At 57.9% G+C, this 15,827-nt stretch overlaps 1 long non-coding RNA gene and 1 pseudogene across 1 annotated transcript; both read left to right on the forward strand.

Moving 5' to 3' along the window:
• The window catches only part of LOC136303661 (uncharacterized), a 372,218-nt pseudogene that overhangs the window by 76,303 nt on the left and 280,088 nt on the right, over nucleotides 1–15,827 (forward strand).
• Nucleotides 1,794–5,737, forward strand: LOC136303691 (uncharacterized). The gene is made up of 3 exons (XR_010724279.1): nucleotides 1,794–1,945; nucleotides 3,164–3,323; nucleotides 4,062–5,737. It is a non-coding gene; the product is annotated as an uncharacterized lncRNA (long non-coding RNA).

Below are 15,827 nucleotides of genomic sequence, written 5' to 3' on the forward strand. Positions count from 1 at the left end.
ACATCCATCTACAGAATTCCCATGGGAATGGGACAGCAGTGGGGTCCATCATTGGAGGTCCCATGGGAATTCCCATGTTCCCAAATTTTGCCATCCCAAATCCCACATTTCTCAATCCCGCATTCCTATGGGAATTCTTCCCTCCCCCCCTTTGGGCCCCAGTGCCTCCTGCCCATATCTGACACATTTCCGGAGACATTCCAGGCAGGTGTGCCCCAGGGAATTTGTGAATTCCTCAGATTCCATCTCATGTTCCCGGCGCCTCTTGGTGACCTGGGCAGCGCCGCCGTCGGCCACCACGAATCCACCCCCCCCCCCCGGATCCCTGTGTTGTCGGGGAGAATGCCAGGAGTGGGAGTGACTGGGCTGTGCTGGGATCCTACTGGGATCATACTGGGAGTGAGTAGGAGCAGCGCGATGGCTCCAGCGCTGGGGCTGGGGGCGCTCCTGCGGGGGGAGGGGGAGTGGGACCCCCGGCCCCGGGACCCTGAACCGCCATTCCCGGCACCAGAACCCCCCTGCTCCCCTTGTCCTGCACAGGGTCCCCCCTGAATCCCCCATTTCTGAATACCAGGATCCCCTGCTCCCCTTTTCCCGGCCATCCCATGACTCCCAGTCTCCGGACTTCCTGTATGCTTGACCTGGGATGCCCTGGAATGCCTTGGACCTCCATTCCTGCCTTTCCCAGCCCCCAGCCCCACCTTTCTTCAAAACCAGAGATCCCCTGGAACTCCCTTCTTCTTCTCCAAGTCCATGTCCCCTCATTTCCCTGACTCTGAGACCCCCCTGCGCCCCCATTCCTGAGAACCGAGGTGCCCTTTTACCCCTTTGCCCGGCCCTGAGACCCCCCTGCACCCCCTGATCCGGCACCAACACAACCTTTTCCCAGCCACCCCACCTCTCCCAGCCCCCAGAGCCGCCCTTTTCCCTGACCCTGGGCGCCCTGGGCCCCCATTCCTGCATTTCCCAGCCCCTCCTTTCCTCACACTGAGGAGCCCTGGCACCCCCATTGCTGGGCACAAGATTCCCTGGACACCCCATCCCACCTCTCCCACTCCCTGCACCCCCTTTCCTTGACTCTGAGCCCCTGAAGCTACTTCAGCTGTCCCAGCTCTTCAAGTCCCCCCTTTCCTTGGCCTCTTGACTCCCCTGGATCCCCAAACTCCCACTTTCTGCCCCCCAGCTCCCCCAAATCTCCATGTCTCCCCGCTTCTCCACTCCCTGCAGTACCTGGAAGTGGCGCTGTCGGAGCCCGGCCTGGGGATCCCCCAGTCCTGGATTGTGGGGATGTGGACGGGACCCCTGCGAGCGCTGGGACAGCGAGCGGGGCCGGATGGAGCCGCAGACACCAGGGATGGCAGCGGGAGCTGAGCTGGGATATTGGGATAGGCAGAGCTGGATATTGGGATAGGCAGAGCTGGGATACTGGGATAGCCAGAGCTGGGAGATTGGGATAGACAGAGCTGAGATATTGGGATAACCAGAGCTGGGATACTGGGATAGCCAGAGCTGGGAGATTGGGATAGACAGAGCTGAGATATTGGGATAGGCAGACCCAGGACACTGGGATAGCCAGAGCTGGGATACTGGGATAGCCAGACCCAGGACATTGGGATAGCCAGGCCCAGCTCAAGGAGAGGAACCGGCTCGTGGCCGACGGTGACCTGGAGACAGGGCCGGTACAACCAGAGCGGGGGAGTGGGGGGAGCCGGGGGCTGGGCTGGGATCTGTGGGAATGGAGGACTCTGAGGGGCTGGGATGGGATCTCTGGGGATGGGGGTGGATCTCTGGGGCTGGAATGGGAATCCAGGGAGCTCCAAGGGGCTCTGTGGGGCTGGGACACAACTCCATTGCTCCGTTCTCTCCTCATTCCCAGGTCTCCACACGGTGCAGGTGGTTTCCAGCTGTGACCTCCTGACCAATGGAGCATCCCTGGATCCCACAGGTACGGCTATGACAGATTTCATCTCCTTCCAGCTGGGATCCAGGAGCTTTGCGGTGTCCCAAGGTGCCACCTGGATCCCCCAGAGGTGCTGGGAATCCAAAGGGATCATGGTGGAGCAGATGATGCGTTACCTGGGACACACCATTATTGAAGAGCTCCCAAAATACATCAGATATGGTTGGGAGGCTCTGGAGAACAAGGGTGGGTGTGAGAGGGGAAGGGGAATTCCTGTGGGAATGTAGGATTCAGAAATGGGGAGACTTGGGAATGCAGGAATTCCCATGGAATTTCCATGGCATGACCCCACTCTCATCACAGTCAGGTGACAATTCCATGGATGGATCTCCTCTCCAGCCCACTGCCATGGGAATTCCATGGGCAAATGATTTGAATCGCTGACCAATGCGATAACAGCAGTGAGATGAGAAGCAATCCCTGCTGGGATTCCATGGGCCATGAATGCCAATCCTTTCCCCAGGCCGGCTCTGTTGTGCCCGTGGCAGCGCCAGGGGAGTGCCCTGTCCCTGCCCTGAGCCCAGCACGAGCCTTTCCTTGGCTGTTCTCTGCCCTGCCCGGGGCAGGAGGGCACTGCCCGAGCGGCTTTGGTGGCCCCGGGCACCCGGCCGGGCTCCAGCCACTGCAGGTGGCTCCTTGGGAATGTTCCAGAGCAAAGCTTAAAGCAAACAACAGTTTCTGGAGGGGATTGTCCCCCCCTGGCCTGTGCTGGGAGCCCAAGGGCAACAGCCCGGGCACAACAGCGCAGAGTGCTGGAGCTCAGTGTCCCTGGGCCAGGCCATGTTCCCTGGCTGTCCTCTGTCCCTCAGTTCTGCCCTGTCCCTCAGCTGTCCCCTGTCCCTCAGCTGTGCCCTGTCCCTCGGCTCTGTGGGGCCGCGGGTGGCAGCCCTGGGGCAGAACAACCCTGAGCCCCAGCTGGGCCAGTTCCCCCAGTTCCACCCCAGGGAAGGCCCAGGTCACTCCCAGCATGGGCTCTCTGCCTCCCAGTCACCCCCAGTGTGATCCCAGTCACTTTCAGTTACACTCAGCATGATCCCGGTATGATCCCAGCATGGTCCTAGGTGTTCCCAGGTGTTCCCATCCCAGCATGGTTCCAGTCACCCCCAGTATCACCTCAGTGTTGGGGGTTGAGTGTAGTTTTTTTTTTTCCTTTTCTTTTCTTTACTCCTTACCGGTGGAATTTTTTCCCATTGTGTTGCTAAGAGGCACTGATGGCTGGGTGCTTGAGACGGGGCAGGGAGGGGAAACTCGCAATCATTTTCTGATCTGAGCCTTCGGAAGAGAGTGCTGTAGCTGCTGTTTGGGGAAAAGAACTCACTGCTGCTGCAGAAGTCCAGCTCGGTCCTGTTTCTTCTGGTGTGGGGTGAGCCTCTGCTCCTGGAGCAGCCACTGACCTGGGGCCCGGTTATCTCCTGCCTCACTAACCCGGGGCCTGTTGCCGTGCTGGGAGCGGGGTCGCTCCTGTCCCTCCCCTGATGCTTTTTGGGCCCTGCTCTGAGTCTTTTGGGGCTGCTCTGTGGCCCGCACCCCCTGCCTGCCAGGACCTCCCGCGTCTGCAGCCTCAGCTCCGGAGTTTGTGGTCCAGCCCTTCCATCCCTTCATCCTCAGCTCCGCAGTTCCCAATCCAGCCCTTCCATCCCTTCAGCCTCAGCTCCGGAGTTTGCCATCCAGCCCTTCCATCCTTTCCCCTCCGGTCAGAGCCGCCATCCCCTCGCGCTCCCCGAGCCCGCCCTGCAGCGCTCCCTGCTCCCAGTGGGTGCCAGTCCTGGGCCTGGTGTATCCCGGTGTATCCCAGTGTATCCTGGTGTATCCCAGTGTATGCCGGTGTCCCAGTCCATCCCAGCCTGTCCCAGTCCATGCCGGTCCCTTCCCGGCAGCCGCCGCCCTTTCCCGCATCCTGCCCCTCCCGCCCCCGGAGCTGCCGCCGGACGCCCCCCAAGATGCTGCCGGGGCTCGGGGGCTTCGTCTGCCGGGGCTGGGGCTCGGCCTCCGCTGTGGGAGAAGGTGAGGGGGGTCCCCGGGGCTCGTATCCCCCCTCGGAGCGCCTGTGACTCCTCCATGTCCCCCCAGGCCGGGCTCACCCCCTTTTCTCTCCCCACAGCTCCTGACCCAGCTCCTGCTCCCCCCTGAGAGGGGCTTTGGGGAGCCCGACGGAACCCCCTGGAATCCCCATTCCTGGGAACTGGGACCCACCCGCATCCCCTGCCCCAGCTCTGGGACCCTCTGCATCCCCTTATCCTGCACTGACACCACCCCGCACCCCCTTGCCCGGGGATCCTCCTCTCCCAGCCCCCGCATCCCATTTCCGTCAGCCCGGGGAGCCCCGGAGCCCCATTCCCGGCCAGCCCGGGGCACCTCACCCCCAGGCCTCCCTTTCCTGGGAAACCCGGGCTGGGCACGCGGCTCTCCAGCCGCTCTGCGATTGATGATCACCCGAAGGAAAGGGAGAGCACAGCAGAGAGCGAGGGAAGGAGATTGGGAATGAGGGATCGGAGTCCCCGCGCCCAGTCCTGCTCTGCCGGGGGTGGGAGCCGCAGCCGCAGGAAAAAATGGATCCGCGGATGGCGGCGCTTCCCCCGCTTTGGGCCCACGCCCGCGGGTTCCCGGCACAGTTGGAGCGCAGGCGCCGGGAGTTGAGCACAGCCCGGCCCGGGGGTCCCGCAGGGCGTGGCCGAGGAGGGTCCCGGGGGTGCCCGGAGGGGATCCCGGGGAATTCCCGGGAATTCCGCCGTGCGCTCCCCCCGCGCTCCCTCTGGCACTTTCGGATCTGCCCGGCGACCGGTGACGTCACTGCACACTCGGGCTGCCATTGGCGGGCACCAAAGAGGGGCCCCCCAAACCCCCATTCCTGGGCGCCGCCATCGCCCCGAACCCCCATTCCCGGCCATGGCTTCCACCCTGCAACCCCTTATCCGGCACCGACAGCCCTGCACCCCTTTCCCGGACATCCCGCCTCTCCCTGCCCCCAGAGCCCCCTTTTCTTTGACATAGAGACCCCCCGGACCCCTATTCCTGCCCGTCCCAGCACCCAAGCCCATCCTTTCCTCAACACTGAGTGAATTATTAAAAAAATATGAATATCGCCCTAATGCCGATATCCAACTATGACGGACAAAAGACTCTCTAACAGTTTAAAGTTAGAAAGTGTATGTTTAATTACGATGCCGGGCAGCGTGCGGGATAGCTCCCAAACACGCGCGCTCACAGAAGATCACAGGGTCTTTTCATGTATAGAAGGATTGAATACCCAAAACACAAATGTATATTCATGACTTTAGTACATCCCATTCCCCGCTTCGTATGGTAATTAGCCAAAAGCTATTAAGCATGCGTGGTTTGTTCTTTGAAATGGGTCGGTGGTTCTTTTTATGGGGCAGGGTCTCAAAATGATGAAGTAAGTGAGTCTTCTTCGCTTTGACTTTTTAACCTTTTCGTGTTGCGTGACAACTGAATCCTGTTTTCCCAGGGGTATTTGATTTATGAATTCATTGTCCTTCTTGAAGCCTATTGATTAGTCAGAATACACAAACATAAGTTGACAGGCCTCATGATTTATCAGTTCCTTAAATCTGGCTTCTGCTTATCCAAAGGAAAGTCTATCTGTCTTACTTCAGCAATATCTGGTTTAACTAAAATCGTTAATTCTTCAAAATTAATGTTTCACTGAGGACACCCTGGACCCCTATTCCCAGCCATCCCAGGATTCCTTGCCCTGTCATGGGAATGGGTACACCGGGGACGCTTGGAACTTCTTTTTCTGAGTACAGGAACCCCCTTAACTCCACCCATCCCAGGTATACACCCCCCACCACCCCTTTTTCTCAACCCTGGAAGCCCCAAAGCCCCTTCCCTGCTCTCCCAGCTCTCCCCGTTGCCCCTTTCCTTCAGCCATGACCCCCCAGCCCCCAAATGTCCGTGTCCCCCCAGTTCTCTCCCTGTGCTCCCTGCCCGTGGCGCTGTCGGAGCCCGGCCCGGGCTTCCCCCAGTTCCTGTCCATGGGCTCCCTGGATGGGATTCCCTTCCAGTGCCGCCACCGCCAGCGGGGCCGTGCCGAGCCGCAGCTGCCGGGGATGGTGGCCGGAGCCCAGCCAGGATTTTGGGATGGCCAGAGCCGGCACAACGAGCGGCACCGGCACAGGGCCACCAGGGAGCTGCAGATGCCGCAGGAGCGGCACAGCCAGAGCGGGGCTCAGCGCGGGGAGCCGGGGCTGGGGGATCTGTGGGGCTGCCACGGCACCTGTGGGGCTGCACTGGGGATCCCTGGGACTGCGCCGGCACCTGGACTGAACTGGGGGACCCTCAGTGGGTCCCACATCCCCCTGTGCCCCCTCTCCCACCCCCTTCCCATTGTTCCCCCCAAATTTACGCTCCCCCGATCTCAGTCTGGAGTGACCCAGCCCGTGGCTATCGTGTCCCGGCTGGGAGGAGGAGGAGGAAGAGGAGGGACAGAGAAGGAGGAAGAGGAGGAGCAGAAGGACCTGGAGGAGGCAGAGGAAGCACCACGTGCATTCCCCGCTCCCTGAATCTGCAGCTCCTTCGCCCGGACACCATTGGCCCCATCTCGCAGGTGCCCGGAGAGAAGGAGCTCGCCCCAAATATCCCGGCGGGGTCCCTGAGAGGTGTTTTTGGGGGGTCCCAGTGTCGGCAGAGCCCCGGCGGGGGGCAAGGGAATGCGGGTCCCCCCAGGTGGGGGTTGGGCTTCCCGGGCCGGGCCCTCCGAGCTCTGCCGAGGCCACGTGGGGAGCGGCAGGACCGGCGGGGGGACACCGGGTTTGGGGAGCCCGGCAGAGATCCGGGCTTTGGGGACCACCTGAGCGGGACCCCAGAGACAGGAGAGCCCCAGGAGCCCAAAGCGGGGACCCCGAGAGGGGGGGACCCCTGGGATTGCCGGGACCCCGTTGGGGGGTGCTGGGGCTGGAGGGCCGGGATGGCCGGGAAAGGGGTTCGGGGCTCCCGGTGCCGGCAGTGGCTGCTCCCAGGATGAGCCCAGTTGTCCCCCCCGTGTGGTTCCAGTTTCCTGGGTGTCACGATCCGCTCACACAAGCGGGGTTCGTGATGGTTCGTTTTAGGGATCTCAGAGCGCAAAAGACACAGCGGGGGACAAACTCAGTTTACTCAATCACAAATGCACCTTTATTTAGTGCCAACAAATGCGATAGTGGGGAGAGAAAAGAGAATAGTAAGAAAGACGGAAAAAGAGGGGAAGGGGATTATAGCTACCAACATGGAGGGTCGAGTCCTCGAGGCTTTTGAAGATACCTATAGACGCGAGTTTCTCCAGTGGGGTGATCACAAAAGTGAGCGGGGATCTCCAGGGTTTTTATAGTCCTCTCCGAAGTGACAGGCAGTTGGCCAAACAGGTGGGGGAGATCATTGCAGTGTGCTCATTTCCATCAAACACACCTGCAGGCAGCACTTGGCCAACATCCCACCTCAGCCAGGCCAGAACTCCTGTGTTGAGATTTTAAAGACCCTTTTAGGGGTTTCAGTCTCTGTTGTTGATGATGGTCGTGAGGCAGATGAGGGATCTTCGGACCGTCTCTTACACTGGGGACTCCCAGTATGAGCCCAGTCAGTCCCAGTATGATCCTGGTCACTTCCCCTCACTCCCTGTAGGATCTCTGTTGCTTCCAGTATAAACCGAGTAAGTCCCTATTATTCTCCATTATGATACAATTTTCCCCCAGCAGGGTCCCAGTTGCTCCCAGTTCCTCCTACTACTGTCTGTTCTGTTCCCAGTTCTCCCAGTTGCCCCTAGTATTGTCCCAGTCCCTCCCAGTATGATGCCAGTCTTTCCCAGCAGGGCCTCAGTCACTCACACACACCCCCAATTGCCCCCAGCACATTCCCAGTGACTCTCACTCTTGTCCCAGTCACCACCTGCATGGTCTCAGGTACTCCCAGTCTATCCCAGTTGCCCTGAATATTCCTGTAGTCATTGCCAGGCCCTCCCAGTTCCCTCAGCATGGTTCAGTTGCCCCCAGTTTTATTCCAGTCACTCAGTACATCCCAGTTGGTCCCATTTCTTCTCAGGGTATTCCCAGTAGGCTCTCAGCATGGGTCTGGTGGCTCCCAGTAACCCCCAGTCAGGATCCATTGACACCAACTATAATCCCAGTATGATGCCAGTCACTCCCAGTATGATGCCAGTGGCCCCCAGTGACATCACAGTTGCTCCCTGTCAATGCCAGCATGACCCCAGTACCCTCCAGTATGATCCTCATGGCTCCCAGTCTCTCCCAGTGTATTCCAGTCAAACCCAGCATGCTCCCAGTCACTCTCAGTTTCACCCAGTTACTTTCAGCATGATTCCAGCTGCTCACAGGCACTCCCAATCATTCGCAGTATGATTCCAGTCACCCTCAATGTGATCCCAATCTCATCCAGGAGGGGCTCAGCTTCTCCCACTGTGATCCCAGTATGATTCCAGTTGCTGCCAGTAAAGTTCCAGTTGTTCCCAGTTGCTCCCAGTATGATCCCACTTGTCCCTAGAATAGGCCCAGTTCATCTCAGGATGATCCCACTCACTCCCAGTTGCTCCCAGCATGGTGCCAGCATGGTTCCCAGTGTGGTTCCATTCCCCCCAGTATGGTTACAGACACTCCCAGTTTATCCAATTGGCCCAGTGTGGTTCTGGTTACCTTAGAATGATCCCAGTCTTTCCCAGATACTCCCAGTTGCCTCCAGCATGATCCAAGTTTCTGGACTGTTCCCATTATCATCCAGCTTGGCTCCAGTTGTTTCTATTTATTCCCACTGTGGTTTCAGTCTCTCCCAGTGTATCCCAGTTGCTCCCAGCACATTCTCAGTCACTCCCAGTTGTGCTCAGTTGCTCTAGCCTCATCTCAGTTGCTCACAGCCCCTCCCAGTCACCCTCAGTGCAATCCCAGTTGCTGCCACTGTGATCCCAGAATGATCTCAGTTGCCCCAAGCATGGTTCCAGTTTCTCCCTGTTCTTCCAAGAGTCATCCCAGTTGCACCCAGTTACCCCTAGTATAGTCCCAGTCACTCCATAGATGATCCCAGACGCTCCCAGTCATGCCCAGTTGCCTCACTGTAGACCCACTCACTCCCACTTGCTCCCACTTGCCCCCAGCATGGTCCCAGTTCTCCCCAGCATGATTCCAGCTGTTCCCAGTGTGGTTTCAGTCCCCCCATTACGGTCACAGCCATTTCCAGTATAGCCCAGTTGCCCTCAGCACGCTTGTAGTCATTCCCAGTCAGTCCCAGTTGCCCCTGTAAGCTTCCAGTTACCCCAGTACAAACCAGTCACTCCCAGTGATGTCACTGCTGGGATCCCCCAGCCCTCTCTGCGTTCCCCCCATTGTGAGTCTCCTGAGAGGAGCCCCAAGGGCTGTAGTCCCCACCCAGGGTCCCCAGAAAGCCTGGAGGAGCAGAGCCCTGTGCCCCCCAGGAGCCCAAAGTGGGGAGCCCGGAGAGGGGGGGCGCCGCCATTGGCGGGACCCTCAACAGCCTGGAGAGGGGCAGGGGGGACTCCTTGGACCCCCTGCACCCCAAAGCAGAGAATAAGGGGAAAAGGGACCCCAGGACCCTAACACCCGCCATCATCCCTATATGGGGAGGTGGAAAAGGGGGGAACTCTTCAGATTCCTGGGACTCTCAGCAGTCTGGGGAGGGCAGGGACCAAGTAGACCGGGGACCCCCAGTACAAGTGTGACCCCCAGCAGTTGGGATGGGGGGAACCCCCAAACACCCAAGGGGAGAGAGCAGAGACAGGGAACTCCTGGGAGGTGTTTTCAGGGCTGAATCTTGGTGTTTGAGAGGTTTTTCTGGACCCTCGATGCCCAATGACCTCTAGAGATGGACTTGGGCAGAGCAACTTTCAAACTCAATGTACTCATCCCTTGTTTTCACCTCAAACCAGGACTTCCAAAACCTTGGCCAGGTGGAGGAGGAGGCTGCGAGGAAAAGGAAGATGCCCCGGGACAGCCAGGCAGGTTAGGAGGAAGTCAGTGCCCCTTTCCCCCTCTCTCCTGCTTCATCTCCCAGCCCAGCATGGCCCCCAGCTGCAGGACAACCCCACTGCCAACGCCGTCCTGCTGGGGATGAACTGAGGGGATCTCCTTCCCCTTCCCTGTGGCACGGAGACAAATCCCATCCTCTCCTTGTCCTTTCTTCCCCAGACAAGGAGTTGGGGATAGAGACCAGGGAGGAAAAATCCCCACGGCACAACCTTGTGGAAGAGGCCATTTTTACCGGCTCCACATTGCAGGAATCCGATGGGGAGGAAAATCCCTGGAGATCTCACAGGAAAAGAGGCTCCAAACCCATCCCAAGCTGTTCTGAAGCTGAAAGGCACACCCTGCGCCAGGAAGGCGGCCAGAGATCAAGTCAGGGCTCTGCGCTTGTGGTCCATGAGCAGGTTCATGATGAGGAGAAGCCCCACAAGTGCTTGGAGTGTGGGAAGAGCTTCAGCCAGAGATCCCACCTGAGTAGCCACCAGCGGATCCACACTGCAGAGAGGACCTACGAGTGTCCTGAGTGTGGGAAGAGGTTTCAGACCAGCTCCATTCTCCTCAGGCACCAGCAGATTCACACAGAGGAGAGGCCCTTCCGCTGCCCCGACTGCAGAAAGGGCTTCAAGCGCAACTTCCATCTTCTCAGACATCGGCACATCCACACTGGGGAGAGACCCCACGAGTGTGGGGAATGTGGGATGAGCTTCAGCCAGAGCTCCACCCTGATCAGCCACCAGAGGATCCACACCAGGGAACGGCCGTACGAGTGTGAGCAATGTGGGAAGAGCTTCCGCCACAGCTCCAACCTGATCCATCACCAGAACATCCACGCTGAGGAAAGGCCATATGAGTGTGGGGAATGCGGGAAGGGCTTCAACCAGAGGTCCAAACTGATCATCCACCAAATGATCCACACTGGGGAGAGGCCCTATCAGTGTCCTGAGTGTGGGAAGGGGTTTCAGACCAGCTCCACTCTCCTTGTGCACCAGCGGATTCACAGAGAGGAGAGGCCCTTCCGCTGCCCCGACTGCAGGAACGGCTTCAAGCGAAAGTACGACCTCGTCACCCACCGGCGCATCCACACTGGGGAGAGGCCCTATGAGTGTCCCCAGTGTGGGAAGAGCTTCACCCAGAGCTCTAACTTGACCCGACACCAACGGAGGCACCATTAAGAGAAGCCCTATGAGTGCCTTGACTGTGGGAAAAGCTTCCTGCACTGCTCCAACTCCATCCCCCATCAAAGGACCCACACTGGGCAGAGCCCTGGATCTCCACAGGCACCTGGATGAACACAGGGTCAGGAACATCTGCTGGGACTCTGATCAACAATGTAAATGAGAAGAGCGGATTTTTTTTTTTAATTTACAGCCCAAAAAATCTGTTCTGCTCTGTTTTTTCTTCTGATGGCATCAAGACAAATTGGATGGTCTTGGAGATATTTTTGTACCGGATTAATTTCTGTGATTTTTCTATAAAACACCCAGAATTCGATTAAAAATAAGCAAAATTAAGTGAAGAGACCTAAAGCTGAATCATTTTACCTGGATTTGAGTGTGAATTTGTGGTTCAGGGGAATATTCAGGAGGGTTTAGGTGTTCTGGGAGCACCCTAGCCAAGGGACATGGCTATAGTCTCATAGTTGTTGCAGCAGAACGTGTCCACTTGAGCCCATCTGTTCTCCAGGAATTCCAGCTTTCTGTCCCTGTCCCTGGCCTGGATCTCCGTATTGTTGGTGTCCCCCGCAACGTGCCCAAATCACTGCTGAAGTGCCCGAGGTGCTCCTGGCTGTGGATGTTCCTGTCCACCAGCCTCTCCTGGTCAGTGCCATAGGGGCCTGTGAGGAGTTTCTGGGACTCCTGGTGGGACTGAGAGAGGCTTTTGTGGCTCTTGGTGGCATTTGTGTTGCTGGGAGGAGGTTTGGGGGCCTTCTGGGGGGGGGTGGTGAGGGAGTTTTGGGATGCTGGAAGGGCTGTGTGTCTTGGAGAGGATTTGGGTGGATCTTGGGGGAGATGGGAAGAGGGAATTGTGGCTTTTAGGGTCATTTATGTTGCAGGGAATGATTGGGGATGTCCTGGGCAGAAGCTGTGAGGTGGTTTGAGGGGTCTGGGAGTGGGTGTGGAGCTGGGAGGGGGTTTTGGGGAAGTTGTGACTCCCCCAGACCCCCAAAGCTCCCACCAAACCCTGTCCCATAGATGCTGCCGGGGTTTGGGGTCTCCATGTTGGGGTTTATCCTCCTGGTCCTACAGGAAAAGGTCAGGGGGAATCCCCAGGGCCCGTGTGTGTCCCCCCAGAGCGTGTGTGACCCCCCATGCCGGTGTCACTCCCTTTTCCCTCCCCACAGGGCTCCTGCCCCAGCTCCTGCTGCCCCTGGGGGGAATTTGGGGAGGGGGCAGAGGGGGTGTGCAGCCCCCGCCGGGGGATGACCCCGGCCCAGCCCCTTTGTTTAGCACCAAGCTGGGCTTGGGGCTGCAGGGGGAAGAGGCCCAGGGGAAGCAGATCCTGCAGGTGGGACAGGGCTTGGGCTCAGGGCAAGGTCCTGCCCTGCACACCTAGCTCAGGTGTGACCCTGCCCCGGGAAGGGAGCGGGACATTCCCATCCCCACAGATCAGGGCTGGGAGCAGCATTTGGAGCATGGACCTGGGAATACTGGCAGTGACTGGGACCACACTGAGGGTTACTAAGAGTGACTGGGAATGACTGGTGCATGCTGGGGGCAACTGGGATATACTGGGAGTGTCTGGAATGATTCTGGAAGGGACAACACTGGGAACAACTGGGACCATGCTGGGGGCAACTGGGAGAAGCAGGGTGTTACTGTGTCTGTACTGGGGGCCACTGGAATCATTCTGGCAGTGACTGGGACTGTACTAGGGGAAACTGGTGCAACTGTGATCATACTGGGTGGAACCGATCTGACACTAATGGGGGACTGGGATCCCACTGGGAGTGACCAGGAGCAGGCTGAGGGCAGCTTGGAACATGTTGAGGGCAACTGGGATATACTGGGAGCAACTGGAATTACCCCAAGGGTGACTTAGAGTGGCTGTGGGCCACTGGAATCATACTGGAAGCAACTGGGAGGAAGTGGGAGTGACTGGGAGCATGCTGGGGGTGACTGGGATATACTGAGAAAGACTGGGAGTCCCTGGGACCATACTGGGAGTGACTGGAACCATGGCAGTGGCCTGGGCTGGGTGCTGTGGGGCCTCAGGGTGCAGAGGGAGCACTGTGACCCTGCGGGGCCTGCTGGAACCAAGGGGACATTGTGACACTCTGGGCCCGCCCTGCCCGTGGGGTGTTCCAGGAGCCCCGGGGTGCCCAGGGCAGCAGAGCAGAGCCCCTGGCTCAGGGCCTCTGTTTCCTCAGAGCTGGAGCCAAGGAAAGATGGAAGTGGCCCCTTAAAGAAACCCTCAAGTTTCCTGCAGTGGCTTTCATTTATTCCCTGCACGTTTTCCATTGGAACTCCGTCCCTCTGGAAGGGACACACACAAACCAAAGCCCCTCCTGACACCCCTCTCTGGCCCTCTGGGCACGGGGCAGCTGCTCTCAGTTGGCAGCAGGGCTCCCTGCACTCCCACAGGCTCCACTCCTGGGGAACTGGCACCACGCAGGAACAGCCCCAGACCCCACAGCCTGGGAACACTGCCCCTGACCAAAAACACCCACCCAACCTGACAGATCCAGCCATGCCCAGGAGGATGCTGAAGCCTTTGACCTCCCTGGGGATGACCTGGCTGGAATGAAGGAAATACAGGGCCTGCAGGCTCTGACAGAGGACAAAGAAAGATAAGGGTCAAAATGAAAGACCTGAATTCATCCCACAAAGAAAGGAAATGGCTCCAAGAGATTTCTTGTCTTGGGGAATGGTGAGTATAACAGAACATGGTGTGGCCAAGAGGAAGAGCTGCTGCTCCAACACCATTAGAGTAGCATCTTTCTAAGTGAAGGCAGATTAGGGTATTTTTGTTCTTATCACCTGTTCACCAGGGCAAGCATGTCCATGGCATGGGAAGCACCAGAGAGATCCCTCACCACCCAACTGAGAGCTGCCATCTCTCCTTCAGCCACAACATCCTCTAAAGTGCCTCTGTCCACGAATTCCATAACCAGCCACAGTTCCTTAAGGACAAGGTAGCTCAAAGAAGAAAAGAGTGGCCTGGAGATCAATGTGCACAGCTAAATCACCTCCTGGAAAAGGCTCCAGCTGAGTCATGTTCTCAGGTTACTTGTAAATGAAAACAGAATCAAAGGGAGAGACATTCCTTTGAAGCCAAACAGCCCTTGGAATCTGCACAGTCTGAATGAGAAAGGCCCATCCCTGAAAAAGGAGATGTCTTAGATGACAAGCATGGGAGAAAGGCAGTTTAGAACCAGCAGAGATGAATCTGGCAGCAGGACACAGCCCATCAGCTGGGTCACCATCCTAACTCATCAATGCCACCAGGAGCTCCAGGAACAAGGCAAGGCAACTTCGACAGTTCTCCATGGGAGGGAGTGAGGGGAAGGCAAGGCAAGGGAGGGGGAGGCAGGGCAAGGAAAGGTCAGCGAGGGGCAGGCAGGTCCAGGCAGACAAGTCAAGGCAAGGGAGGAGTAGGCAAGGCAAGGGAGGTGTGTACAGGGCACGACAAGGCAGGGTTATGCCAGGCCAGGCAAGGGACAGGAAGGCAAGGCAAGGCCAGGCCAGGTGTGGGTAGAGCAGGCAAGCAGAGGAAGGGGGAGGCAAGACAAGAAAGTCAATGGGGGCACAGAAAGGGAGGGTGTGCAAGGGAAGAGAAGTGAGAGGTAGGCAAGGCAAGGCAGGGGAGTGGAGGGGACAGGCAAGGCAAGGGATGGGTCTGCAAGGCGAGGTAAGGGGGAGGAAGGCAGTGAAAGGCAAGGCTGATATTGGGACCCCTCTGGGTTTGGCTCCTCCAGAGCACACAGTGGGTCAGACCCTGGGCTGAGGGAAGGGGTCCCATGTAAACCCAGCACAGGCATTGCTCTTTGAAGAGGGCAGGGAGAAAGGAGAAGAGACTTTCCTGTCTCCAGAGATTCCCCCCTCCTCCTTCAGCAGCCATACCCCAATCAATCACTGCCAGAGTTCATATGATCACTTCCATGCCAGGGAGCACAAGGCACTCAAAACTGAACCCTGCCAGAGCCCAGCCCTGCCTGCCCATTTGGAGGCTGTGGGGGAATGGAATTTCAGCGGGAGTTGACCCACAATGATACTTTGCCACTTGTGGGTTTCTCACAGCCTTAGAAGTTGTGTGAGATGTCTGTCCCAGCAACTGCTCACCCTTCAAATGCACACAGGTGCCTGGGGGCAATTCAGCTTCCCTGCAGTGGTGGCTGATTCCCTTTGAAACAGAAGCTGTTGCCTTTTCTGGTGTGCTTAACTCCCTTCTAACGACTAGAAAGTGGGTGAGTAAAGGAAATGACCCTGGGGGAAGGGACCAAAACCTTGGAAAAGGATGAAATGCATCTGAATTACAAATGAAATCTATTTCATTCACTTATTTAGTACTAAACTATTAATACAAAAAAGCCATGTTTCTGAGCTGAAGCTACTCACACCCTGGAAAATTTTTCGGTTGCTTTATTATTTAAAGGATGTTCCCAGCCTGTGGAGCAGCCCAGTTCTCTGCCACTCTGCCCATAGGGTAGAGCACTCCCAGCTCCCCCAGGAGCCACAAGAGAACTGGGAGAAGGGCCCCTGGGAGGGAATCTTGGGGTTCCTTTCAGCAGGATCCTTTTGTAGCTTCAGGCTGGGGTGGGCAGCACTTCCATCTGCAGCTTCCATGTGCTGCTCCAGCAGCTGCTGCTGGGGGCCCTGAGGGAAGAGGCCCCAGGAGGGATGGAAATGCTGCCTGGACAGCAGCAGCCAGGGCCAAGAAAGAGCTTTGCC

Source organism: Chamaea fasciata, unplaced genomic scaffold, assembly GCF_029207755.1.
Source record: "Chamaea fasciata isolate MVZ Bird 193981 ecotype frontalis unplaced genomic scaffold, bChaFas1.0.hap1 SCAF_40, whole genome shotgun sequence".
Classification (NCBI taxonomy): Eukaryota; Metazoa; Chordata; class Aves; order Passeriformes; family Sylviidae; genus Chamaea; species Chamaea fasciata.